This window comes from Amblyomma mixtum, chromosome 9, assembly GCF_055824585.1.
Source record: "Amblyomma mixtum isolate Tamu chromosome 9, ASM5582458v1, whole genome shotgun sequence".
Lineage (NCBI taxonomy): Eukaryota > Metazoa > Arthropoda > Arachnida > Ixodida > Ixodidae > Amblyomma > Amblyomma mixtum.
This window is the reverse complement of record NC_143020.1, coordinates 41,435,582-41,445,945: the sequence shown is the minus strand read 5'-3', so window position 1 is coordinate 41,445,945 and position 10,364 is coordinate 41,435,582.

Sequence of the window (10,364 nt, the reverse complement as noted above, 5' to 3'; positions counted from 1 at the left end):
TGGGCCTTCGCCAGCTCCTGAACTCTTGGACAGCGCTTTTTGCGGAAGAATGGCGTTTGTCTGAAATTTTTGAGCACCACGAGTAATTGGAAGCACTCATTTCTTTCCTCGGTTGCAATCAGCGCCAATTCCAACTGACGCTTTTCATTGGCATGTAGTGCCAATTCAGTCACACGACATTTCATGAAACAAAGGGTAGTCGCTGAAGGTGATGTGAAACTGGTTGGGAAGTCTTTTTAACTCATTCTGGGTTGCTTGGCTTCACTTGGCTTAGGCCTTATGCTTGTGGAGCACACCTTAACACAGGTTAGTGGGATTAAGCTCGCAAAGTGGAAATCGCACTTGCTTGGTGATATTTCCTTGTTGGCCTCGCTGCCAGGACTTGTTAACAATTGCACTCAGTTTTTACGGTGAAAGGAACAAGTTTTGGTGAATTGAACCTCACTGTGTTCCGTGCTTCTGCAGTTTTTGTGATCTTTTTCTTTTGGAAAGGTTTGGTCGCAGCTGTTTGTTCCCTTGGTGTCAAATGTGTTTTTAAGCAGTGGTGCCAATGCTTTTCTGTCTTCTTTTTCTTCACTTGATCTCATCGCTAAGGGAATATGTGTGGATTCCTGTCCTGCCATTTGCGTCCTGTGCAAAAGCGTCAACAAAATTCTCTTTCAGCTCAGTGCCTGTGGTGCTCAGCTGCTAACTCGAAAGACGCGGGTTCGATCCCGGCTGCGGTGGTCGCATTTTAATGGAGACGAAGTGCTAGAGACCTATGTACTGTGCGATGTCGGTGCGCGTTGAAAAATCCAAGGTAGTCGAAATTATTCGGAGCTCCACCTCGTAGCCTGTGTTGCTTTGGGATGCTAAACTTCATAAAACCAAACCAAAATGCTCTTAAATTTTGTTTTATTCCTGGTACAGTGAAAGCTCGTTAGTTCAGACTTCAGGAGACTGGAAAAAAATGTTCGAATTATCAAATGGCCCCCATAAAACTTGTAAAGAACTGCTTGCACCACGGTAGATGTAGTATCTGGTGAAAGACTGCACAGTGGTGGCCTGATTTTCAGTTGAGAACAGGGTGGCAAAAACTGTTTTTCACGTTTTTATCAATGTGTTATTGCGTGCACATTGTCGGGAGTGTTGGAGCAGAACGGTTCCAAAATCGTAATGGCCACCCGCATCCTTCACAGTGGGACACGGTGGATCTCCGCTGCTACTGCACATGCCCATCATAGGTGGCAACCTCGCGTGTGAGGAGGCTTCACCACCCGATCGGCAAGTGGCATGTGACGAGCATCAGCACGCAGTTTTGGTGCACTGGAAGAATGGAACCATGTGGGCCGAAGTGAAGGAAACGGCTTGAAATGTCTTGGAAACAGCTTGAAAACGGCTTGAAATGTCTTGGAAACAGCTTGAAAACGGCTTGAAAATGGCCAAGCAGCATTTGAATTGATGCTCAGCTGGGTTAGGTAGGCTGGCTGATGCTGGCTGGTCAAGCCACTCTCACTGTGAGCTGGCTTGAAACTTGGAAAAGGAAAACTGAAACTAAGCGGTGGCACTATTTTTAGAGACTAGAAACTAGGCCGTTCACTCCCCGTCGTGCCTGCTGTTGCGTGCATGTCATAGGTGTGCTGGTGACTCTGCAGCATAGAGCACCGGTTTTGAAAACGGCTATTTCGACGATCTCTTGATACGACGGTCGTAGCTGGACGTGCCCTCCCTTTGGGAGCCTGGTGAATTAACCGATGCGAGACCCGTATCGTCCGAATTACCAAGCGTCCAATGCCATAGTCTTATGTGGGCATTGGCCAGGACTAAGCAGGCAGTTCAAGTTATCCCGGTGTCCAGATTAGCAGGAGTCGAATTAAAGAGCTTTTACTGTAGCGAGATTATTGACTCAGTTGCTGTAGTTTTTATCGAGGCACAGTCAAGATTGTCCTTATATTATTTTTGGTCATGGTGGCTACTCTTGCCTTCTGCGCTAGCCTTTTTCTCGACACTTCTGAAAGACGTTGAGGTTTGATATTTAGTCACCGCAATGCTCCTGGCACGTTGTATGGTGTGTCGGTGACATCTTTTGGCTGAATGAGTTTGTTCTTACTTACTCCAGGCAGAAATAACAAAAAATGGCCTCAAGTGCTTAGAGCATAACAGTTCCTAATATAATGCTGTTAGTTTAAAAACGGGTGTTATGTGTCGGCAGTCCATATTCAGACGTCCATCTGCATGATGACTGATCTTCGACAAGATGGAGTGATTAGCGAAAGCAGTGAAAAGGGTTTGTATTGAAAATGTTAGTCAGTGGAGCAGTATGGTGATTCCATCTTACGCTATGTTATCACAAACACTGCAGGGCGGGCAAAGGTTACTCAGTCTTTTAGGCCAATCACTCATGGAACAGTCATTCATTTATTTGAATAGTTGGTGGCATTTAATGCTACTTTGATTACCTGGGAACTGTCGCCAGGCTCAACTGACAACAGTTTTTATTTTTTTTAACTAGTAAAAGAATCATATTTCTGCACTCTAATTGTTTTTCCTTAGATCCCTTTTTTGGTTTTCCATTCCATTAGAATGCAGTAACCTACTGTCACAGGCGAACATCGATCTGTCCTCAATGGCCTTTTAATTTAGCAAATCTGGCAGCAAATTACTAAGCTGTTAGAGAAGCTATTTCTGCTTGTTATTGATGCATTGGATGCTTTTAACGTTGTTCATCTGTACATTGGCTTTCGGTGAGCTGGCTAATGAACTCCAGAGGTTGGTAATGCCATTGAAATTGTTGTCGTGGCACCACACAAATGGCACTGACTGCTAAGATCTGCCTTTTCGGCAATGGGAAAGGTAATTTTCAGGTGCGTAACGCATCCTTCCTTGTTTACTTATTGGTATTAGGTTTTCTTCTCTCTCTCTCTCTCTCATTTGATACAGAATAGATCATGAAGCATTGCTTATATATAGCGTTTCTAACGTTCCGAGCACAGTCAATCTACTGTCTTTTTATACCTCCAAAGGTAATGCTCTGTTGAGTGCAGCTTTTTTCTCTTCATTGCATGAAAGGCTTCTCTTTGTTGTGAGATGTGGATGTTGTTCAAAAGAAAGTGTATATGTAACGCTCGGCATGCGGGAATAGCCGTTTTTGGAATTTCAGCCATTTGAAACTTTTCACATGTGACCGTTGTACGCTCTAAACAGAAATGACTAAAAGGGGAGTAAGCTGTCCTCTTACTCCCTTTATAAAAGGGTGCGCACTAGAGCATAGCTTACTCATTACTCCCATATAGGCGTACTTGAAACAAAACGCGGTCTTTTTAAGCGAGAAGCGGAAACTCCCCTTAGTGTTCTGCGGCAGTTTTCTGGTGGCGAAAAAAAACGTGTAAGGCTCTCTGGATGTTTTCTTTAGAGGTGCATCGCGTCATTCGAGGTTTCGAGCACTTCCCCCAAATGCGCTGCTCTCGTGTTTTGGAAGCTCGTTTCGTGATTTGTTCTTGTCATTATGCGCGGGACATGGCCTTGTAACGTCCCTGTCTACTCTGGAAGGCATTTTCATTCCTTCTGTCTTCTTCCGGCTGTTTTTGGAACACATTGAGTTGAAAACCGTTCACTTTTCAACAACACGCATTCTATGTTCCCAGTCTAGGGAGACATTTAAGGGGCACTTCTCTTGGTGAAAACGTAAAGCAGTGGGCGGAAGGAATTTTTTGCACTTCTTTTTCTTGTACATCGACGACGAGCTGCCTCTGCGTGGTGCTGTGAGAGAAGGTGCTGCTGTAATACGGGTGAGTTGCGAGCGTGTGGAATGCACTAGCGGAAGTGTTTGGTTGGTAGGGATAATCTCCACCCACCTGCCTGGTGAAAAACGTTTACTTTTCAACAACACTCATTATATGTTCCCAGTCGAAGCTCTCTTGCTGTATTAGCAGGTGTATTGGTTATTCAAAGACTGCTGTATTAGTGGTTATTTGGAGACGCAAATTTGTGTGGATGTTGTCGCTAGGGAGACATCTAAGGGACATTTCTCTTTGTGAAAACGTAAAGTGGTGGGCGGAATGAATTGTTTGTACTGCTTTTTCTTGTACGTCAACGGCGAGCTGCCTTGCGTGGTGCTGTGAGAGCAGGTGCTGCTGTAATACGGGTGTGTTGCGAGCGTGCGGAATGCACTAGCGGAAGTGTTTGGTTGGTGGGGATATAATCTCCACCCACCTGCCTGGCCAAGCAATAAAAGGGATTGTACAGATTGCAGCCGCTTGCTGTGGTGTGCGTGCAAGAGACTCGATCAGCGTTGCGTGCTAGAGCCCCTTCCATAACGGGACGGAAAGGACTTGTTGAAAGCCAAGTGGAACTCTCTCTCTCTGCTGTTCTTTTTTTTTTTCTAGACGAGTGTATTGTCTATAGCCTGAAGAATGTGACATGACATTGTTTGTGTGTTAGCTCACTTCGTGGATTACGAGGATCGTCAAATGCTAACGGTACGAATGTGTCTTAATATCATACTTACTTTCCTCGTGCTGTATTTGTTGAGCCCTTTGTGGCAGAATGCGAGAGGCAGTGTTGTTTTGAACAGTGCGTTCTGGTACCTAAATTTGAAGATGAGGTGTTAGCAATCACTCATGGGCATTACAGCTGTTTTCTTCTCTTTTTTTAGTCTTCCTGAGAATGTGTCTGGAGTGGCTAGAATCCACTGCGCCAATGTGTCTTTGTTACCTGTGAATTGCCAACTCGGTGATGTAATGTTGTTCGTTTTTTGAGCTTGCAAATTAAAAATGTCCTTATTTTGGAGTCCTCTCACAGTGTTAGCGCAGGGTGATAATTGTTTGGGAAGGGAAGGTTTGCTTGTTTTCATTTTTTTTTTGTTACAACACACTATAGGAGTAGGGACACCAAATTTTGGGTTGTGTACTTTCTTTTTTGTTGGAAGACAATGTGCAAGACAATAGTACACACAGAGCACCGCATTAAATTTGCCTACCTTCACTCAGCAATATATCATTCAGTTTCTTCTGTATTGTTGCTACCATTTCAACGGGACGTCGCAGACAATGTTGAAGTCGCTTGAAATGTGTGTGCTCTGCAATGTGATCGTCGCTTGACCATTTTGGTTCACTTTTAACTCTTAAGCCAGCCTGCAGCAAAAGTTAGCTGAACTAGAAATCGTCAAGCTTCTGTGTTTTTCTGTGCATTGTATATCAAAAATCGCCAAATTTTTGGCAACTTCGGGCGAAAATGACTGTTGTCAGGCTTAAAATGGGCTGAAGGCAGAGAACACATTTCACGGACAACTGCCGACCGTAACTCGTCTTTGGCATTGGTAGCAACTCATCATGGGATTGGATGAGCGTGACTTGTCGTATTGGTACAATCTCCGACGACAAGTACAGGTCGGGTTGGTTGTTAAAGGGTTAATGTCTTGCACATGGTTCCAAAGAAAGTACACGCAGAATTAAATGTCCCTGCTCCTTTCTGGGGGTGATGGAATATTCTGCTGTCAGTGGTGCCTTTGCTCGCACATTTTTTTTTTTAATTCTACGCAAAATGGCTTGTATCACACCGCAAGACTGTGAACGGAGGATGCCTTGCGAATAGATAGAAACCAAGGCCTGCTTTGGCGTCAAAGCAGGTCATTGGATGCTGATGACGTTCAAGCAAAAGTGAGAAGAGTGTGTACTCATTTTGCTTTTTTTTTCTGTCTTTAAGTACAACTTTATTGGGAGTTCTAGTGTGACGCGCACTTATTCCCTTTGCTGTATCAGCACAGTGCCAAGTGTCTGCATGGTCTGCAGACCCTAGTAACAACACATTGTGGAGTTGTGTTTGGCTGTACATCGCAATTGTCGGTGCGCCTTGTGGTGCTTCTTTGATAAAAATGGACAGCTGTCTAGAGAAACTTTTGGTACAAACTGTTCAGTAGCATTTTATGGTAAAAACTCATCATCATCATCAGCCTGACAATGGGCGTAGTCAGGCTGATGATGATGGTGATGGTAAAAACTGATTGCTAACTTTGTTTTGTATGGGCACAGCTTCACAATAGCTCTGCCAATAGTGCTGTGGTAACCAGCTGTTCTTACCATGATAGTAATGCCTGCAATTCTATGTTAAGCCTGTTGGATTAACCGTGGATGTCAGCAGCGCATGCCGTTGTGGCAAACACACAATTTCGTGAACTGGCCCTGAATGGACGTCTACCCCAATTTTCTTGACTACAACGGGTTTTTATTTTTGGTGTAGCCTAAGTTCTTTTTTTTTTGAGAATGGCATAGGAGCTGTTGGAAGTCTGAGAATTTTTTCCTTTCTCTGTGCTTTGGCAGTGTCTTGTGACAGACACACACTGGTGAATTTATATGTAGCTTAAGCTTAAAAAAAAAAAATTAATGACAAAGTGATCGAAGAAGGTTCACCGGTCTTTACACAGCCTGTAATAAAATGTTGCCAACTGGCTCGTTTGTGCACACTGTCTTCGGTTGGGAGAAGGCGTAACAGCACCTCTCATCTGCACTACCTTCGAGAACCGTGGCACTATCACCAGCCACTCCAGCATTTTTTTTGGCACACTTTCCCACTCGTTCTTATTGCTGCCGGAGATAAGTGCTGCTTATGATTGCCTTGCTTAGAAAAATTTGCATGGTTTTAAGTGGCCCGGAGCAGTTTGACAGAGCTTGTAGCTAATGCACCTTATTTTTTGTTCGTTAGCTGAAACGCTGACCTGCAGCTGTGCTAATTAAGGCACCATACTTGCTCTGAAGGCATAGTTGCTTGAAACAAACATCGCGTGATTGCTCATTCCTGTAAAAATGCGGAGGGAATATGCATTTGTACAGAGACTTCTGTATGGTCTAAGTTCTTTGTGATGTAATTAAGGTAAGGCTGCCGGGAAAGACAGTAGTTAAGTTCTTTGAGATGTAAGTGGTTGAATTTCTATGGTGATGAAATTCTAGGGGCCCGTGTACTGTGCGATGTCAGTGCACGTTAAAGAACCCCAGGTGGTCGAAATTTCCGGAGCTCTTCACTATGGCGTCCCACATAGCCTGAGTCGCTTTGGGACGTTAAACCCCAGAAACCAACCAACCAACCAATTAAGGTAACCAACCAATTAAGTTTACCCACATTCGACCTGGGACACCACTAGAATGGGTTTGGGCCACCGTACTTTCGCACAATATTGCATGCTGAGCAATGCTAAACTGCGTCATTTTTTCTTTTCAGTGTGGTAAGGGGGATGGGGGAGGAGAAGGGCGTTGGATATAACCAGGTACGACTCGTCTGCAGAAAAGCTCCTTCACATTCAGTACCGCCAAACAGAATTCTTCCGTAGCCAAAAGTGACCGTTGTTAAATCTTTTCTTGTAACTTAGCCGCCGCGGTGGCTCAGTGGCTATGGTGCTCGGCTGCTGGCCCGAAAGACGATCCCGGCCGCGGCGGCTGGAATTTCTTTGGAGGAGAAATTCTAGAGGCCCGTGTACTGTGCGATGTCAGTGCACATTAAAGAACCCCAGGTGGTCGAAATTTCCGGAGCCCTTCACTACGGCGTCTCTCATAGCCTCAGTCGCTTTGGGACGTTAAACCCCATAAACTAAACTAAACATTTTCTTGTAACTTAAACAGGAAACTAATCATGAGACTAAATTATAACCAATAATTTTAATGCCTCTAGCTTGTTTGATAAAGTCAAATGTAAAATATTACTTTGTTCACTATTTTAATTTTTCAGTGGAGTAATACAGGAAGCTGCAGACCGTTGCCAACTACTGATTGTTTTTAAGTTGTATCCTGTTGTTTATTTTGTTTCAAAAATAACAAAGATGCAGTTAGCTTACCAATGCACGTGTCTGGTAGCTGGAGGCTGGCACTAAATTTCCTACATTCGAAACGCCAAAGTGCAGCCTTAATTGTGCTGTCGATGACAGTGCAGGTTTTCCCTGGTGATCGAAATCAGGGTGGTGGTGGTGAAATGTTATTACCAGCGGATACGGGAGGAGCGACCCGACGGCCGCTATCCCTTGGGCAGCGTCGGCGTCTTCAGCCAGCTGGAGGAGCATGATCTGTGTCCCCGGGTCGGGGCTGAGAGCCTCCCAATGATCAGAGTCGGTAATAAATTGTGACTCGTGGGTAGGGACTGCGGGCAGTTCCAAATCATATGATTTAGATAGGCTTTCATATCACAATTTTTGCTGTTTTTTGCATTTGTCTGAGTACACATGATTTGGATAGGTATAGTTTGAAGTTTACGCCAGGCTTTGGCCTGTAGTTTAGAGGGCGTTTTATCTGCTGGGGGAGAATCTGCATGAGTCTTGCAAGCCTGTAGTGCTGCAGGATTTCTCTAAGAAAACAACCCAGGTAGCACCGAACATTAGAATAGTGTTATAAAAATGTTATGCAAGTTTGAGTAATGTTACATGTTGCATTGTAACTTTACATTAACATTAAAAATTAACACATAATGTAAGTTATATAGGAAACGTTACTTTCACGTTCTAAACAAACATTGTTTTCATATAATCTTCTAAATTTTATTATGTTAGAGTCGGAACTGTAAAACAACATTGGAAATATATTTCGAGTACGGATTTCCAGACATTTTCTCACTGTTCTTAGAGTAACGATATTTTTCAACTAACTGTACCTTGTAACCACATCTCTTAGATAGTACTCGCCATAGATTACATGAAGAGCCCCATTATTTTGTCACAAAACTTTAGTTAATACCCATTCCCCACTATCACTCATGGGATATCCCACAGTAGCAAGTATATAAGCTCGACGGCATGATATTCGTTTGGAGGTGAGTGAATACGAATTGCGTGTTAATCTGTTGTGTAGTGGAGGTGTCTCTCTTGTTGGTTCTTGCAAAGTGTTGTATGGCAGGTCTGCTGCTTTACCGTTTTCGAGAAAGTTCCATTTATGTTGTTTACATGTTTCAATGAATGTTTGGGGAAGGTTATTCGAACATTTATATGTAATATTACAAAAACATTCGAAAAAAAGGACATTTAGTACATTGAAATAACATTTGAGCATAACAAAAATGTAACATTATGGCAATGTTTCGGTGCTACTGCAGGGAACCTGTCCTTGCCGGAGTATAGGGCGGGCGGGCTGCACGACCCAGCTCGGCGGGACAGTTCTCGAGCTAGGTTATGAGCCGCCTCATTACCAGCAAAAAAATCATGAGCAAGTGTCCTGATTAGGCGCATGCGCCGTGTGGGCTGAGAATTTTGCAGAATCCGACCGTGCTGCCTGTGAGGAGATTCCTCCCAACGTGTAGTTACGTATCGCCAATTTTGAGTCGCTGACGGTTTCTGCCGAAGATCCCGCAATGACTAGAGCAATGGTTTCTTTTCCAACATGTGTGTGCTAAGTGCGGATACTGTCCCAGTTATGAGTGTACCATCTCCTGTGGTGACCACGCAGCTAAAATTCAGTCAGCCTAGGGTGGTAGAAATTATTCCGGAGCCCTCCACTACGGCACCTCTTTTACTCGCCTTGCGTTACTTCCCTCACGGCCAGGTCAATTAGTTGAGAAGTGAGACAGTTACCGCGCCTTCCTCAAAAAACAATTTTCAGCTTCCGCCGCTGTGGAGTGGTCAAGGCGCTCGTCTACCGAGCCGGAGTACCTGGGTTCGAACCCTACCGCGGCGGCAGCGTTTCGATGGAGGCGGAACGCAAGAGGCGCCCGTGTGCTGTACGATGTCAGTCATGTCCTTCCTCCATGATGTCAGTGCATGTTAAAGATCCCCAGGTGGTCGAAATCCTTCCGGAGACCTCCACTTGGTTGGTTGGTTGGTTGGCCTCGAGTAGAATGGCACATACCCACTACGGGGGAGTGGCCAAGACACAGGCGGTGAACTCCACTACGGCACCTCTTTCTTCCTTTTTTTCACTCCCACCGCGCGGTTCAGGTGTCCGCCGAGATATGTGAGACAGATACTGCACCAATTCCCCTTCCTCAAAAACCAAGCAACCAGCTTTGGAACTGGTACCAAAAGAAAACGAAACTGATACTTCTTGGCTTGTTATATCGTACCACTACTCTGTAAAAGGCGATGCTCTGTGAGGATCACAATGATCACAAAATATTGAAAATATCCTGTTAGCGGCTTCAGATGAGGTTGACAACGACGATGAGCGGTGCGTTTTAGTAGTGGCGCGTAAGTTAGCAAAAAGCGATTGAAAAATTGATGGCTTCAGAGCAGAGTGGTGACTAGGGTTAAAAGTATAGAAAAACGTATTGAACGAAAATCGCAAATAGTAATTTACAGCACAGTTTAAAAAATAAACAAACAAAAAACCGAGCATGGTGGCAACTACCACTACCCCGCTTCAAAGGAGACGCTCCTATCTTCCATCCACTTATTCATCCACTTTTGCGCAGTAGCTTGC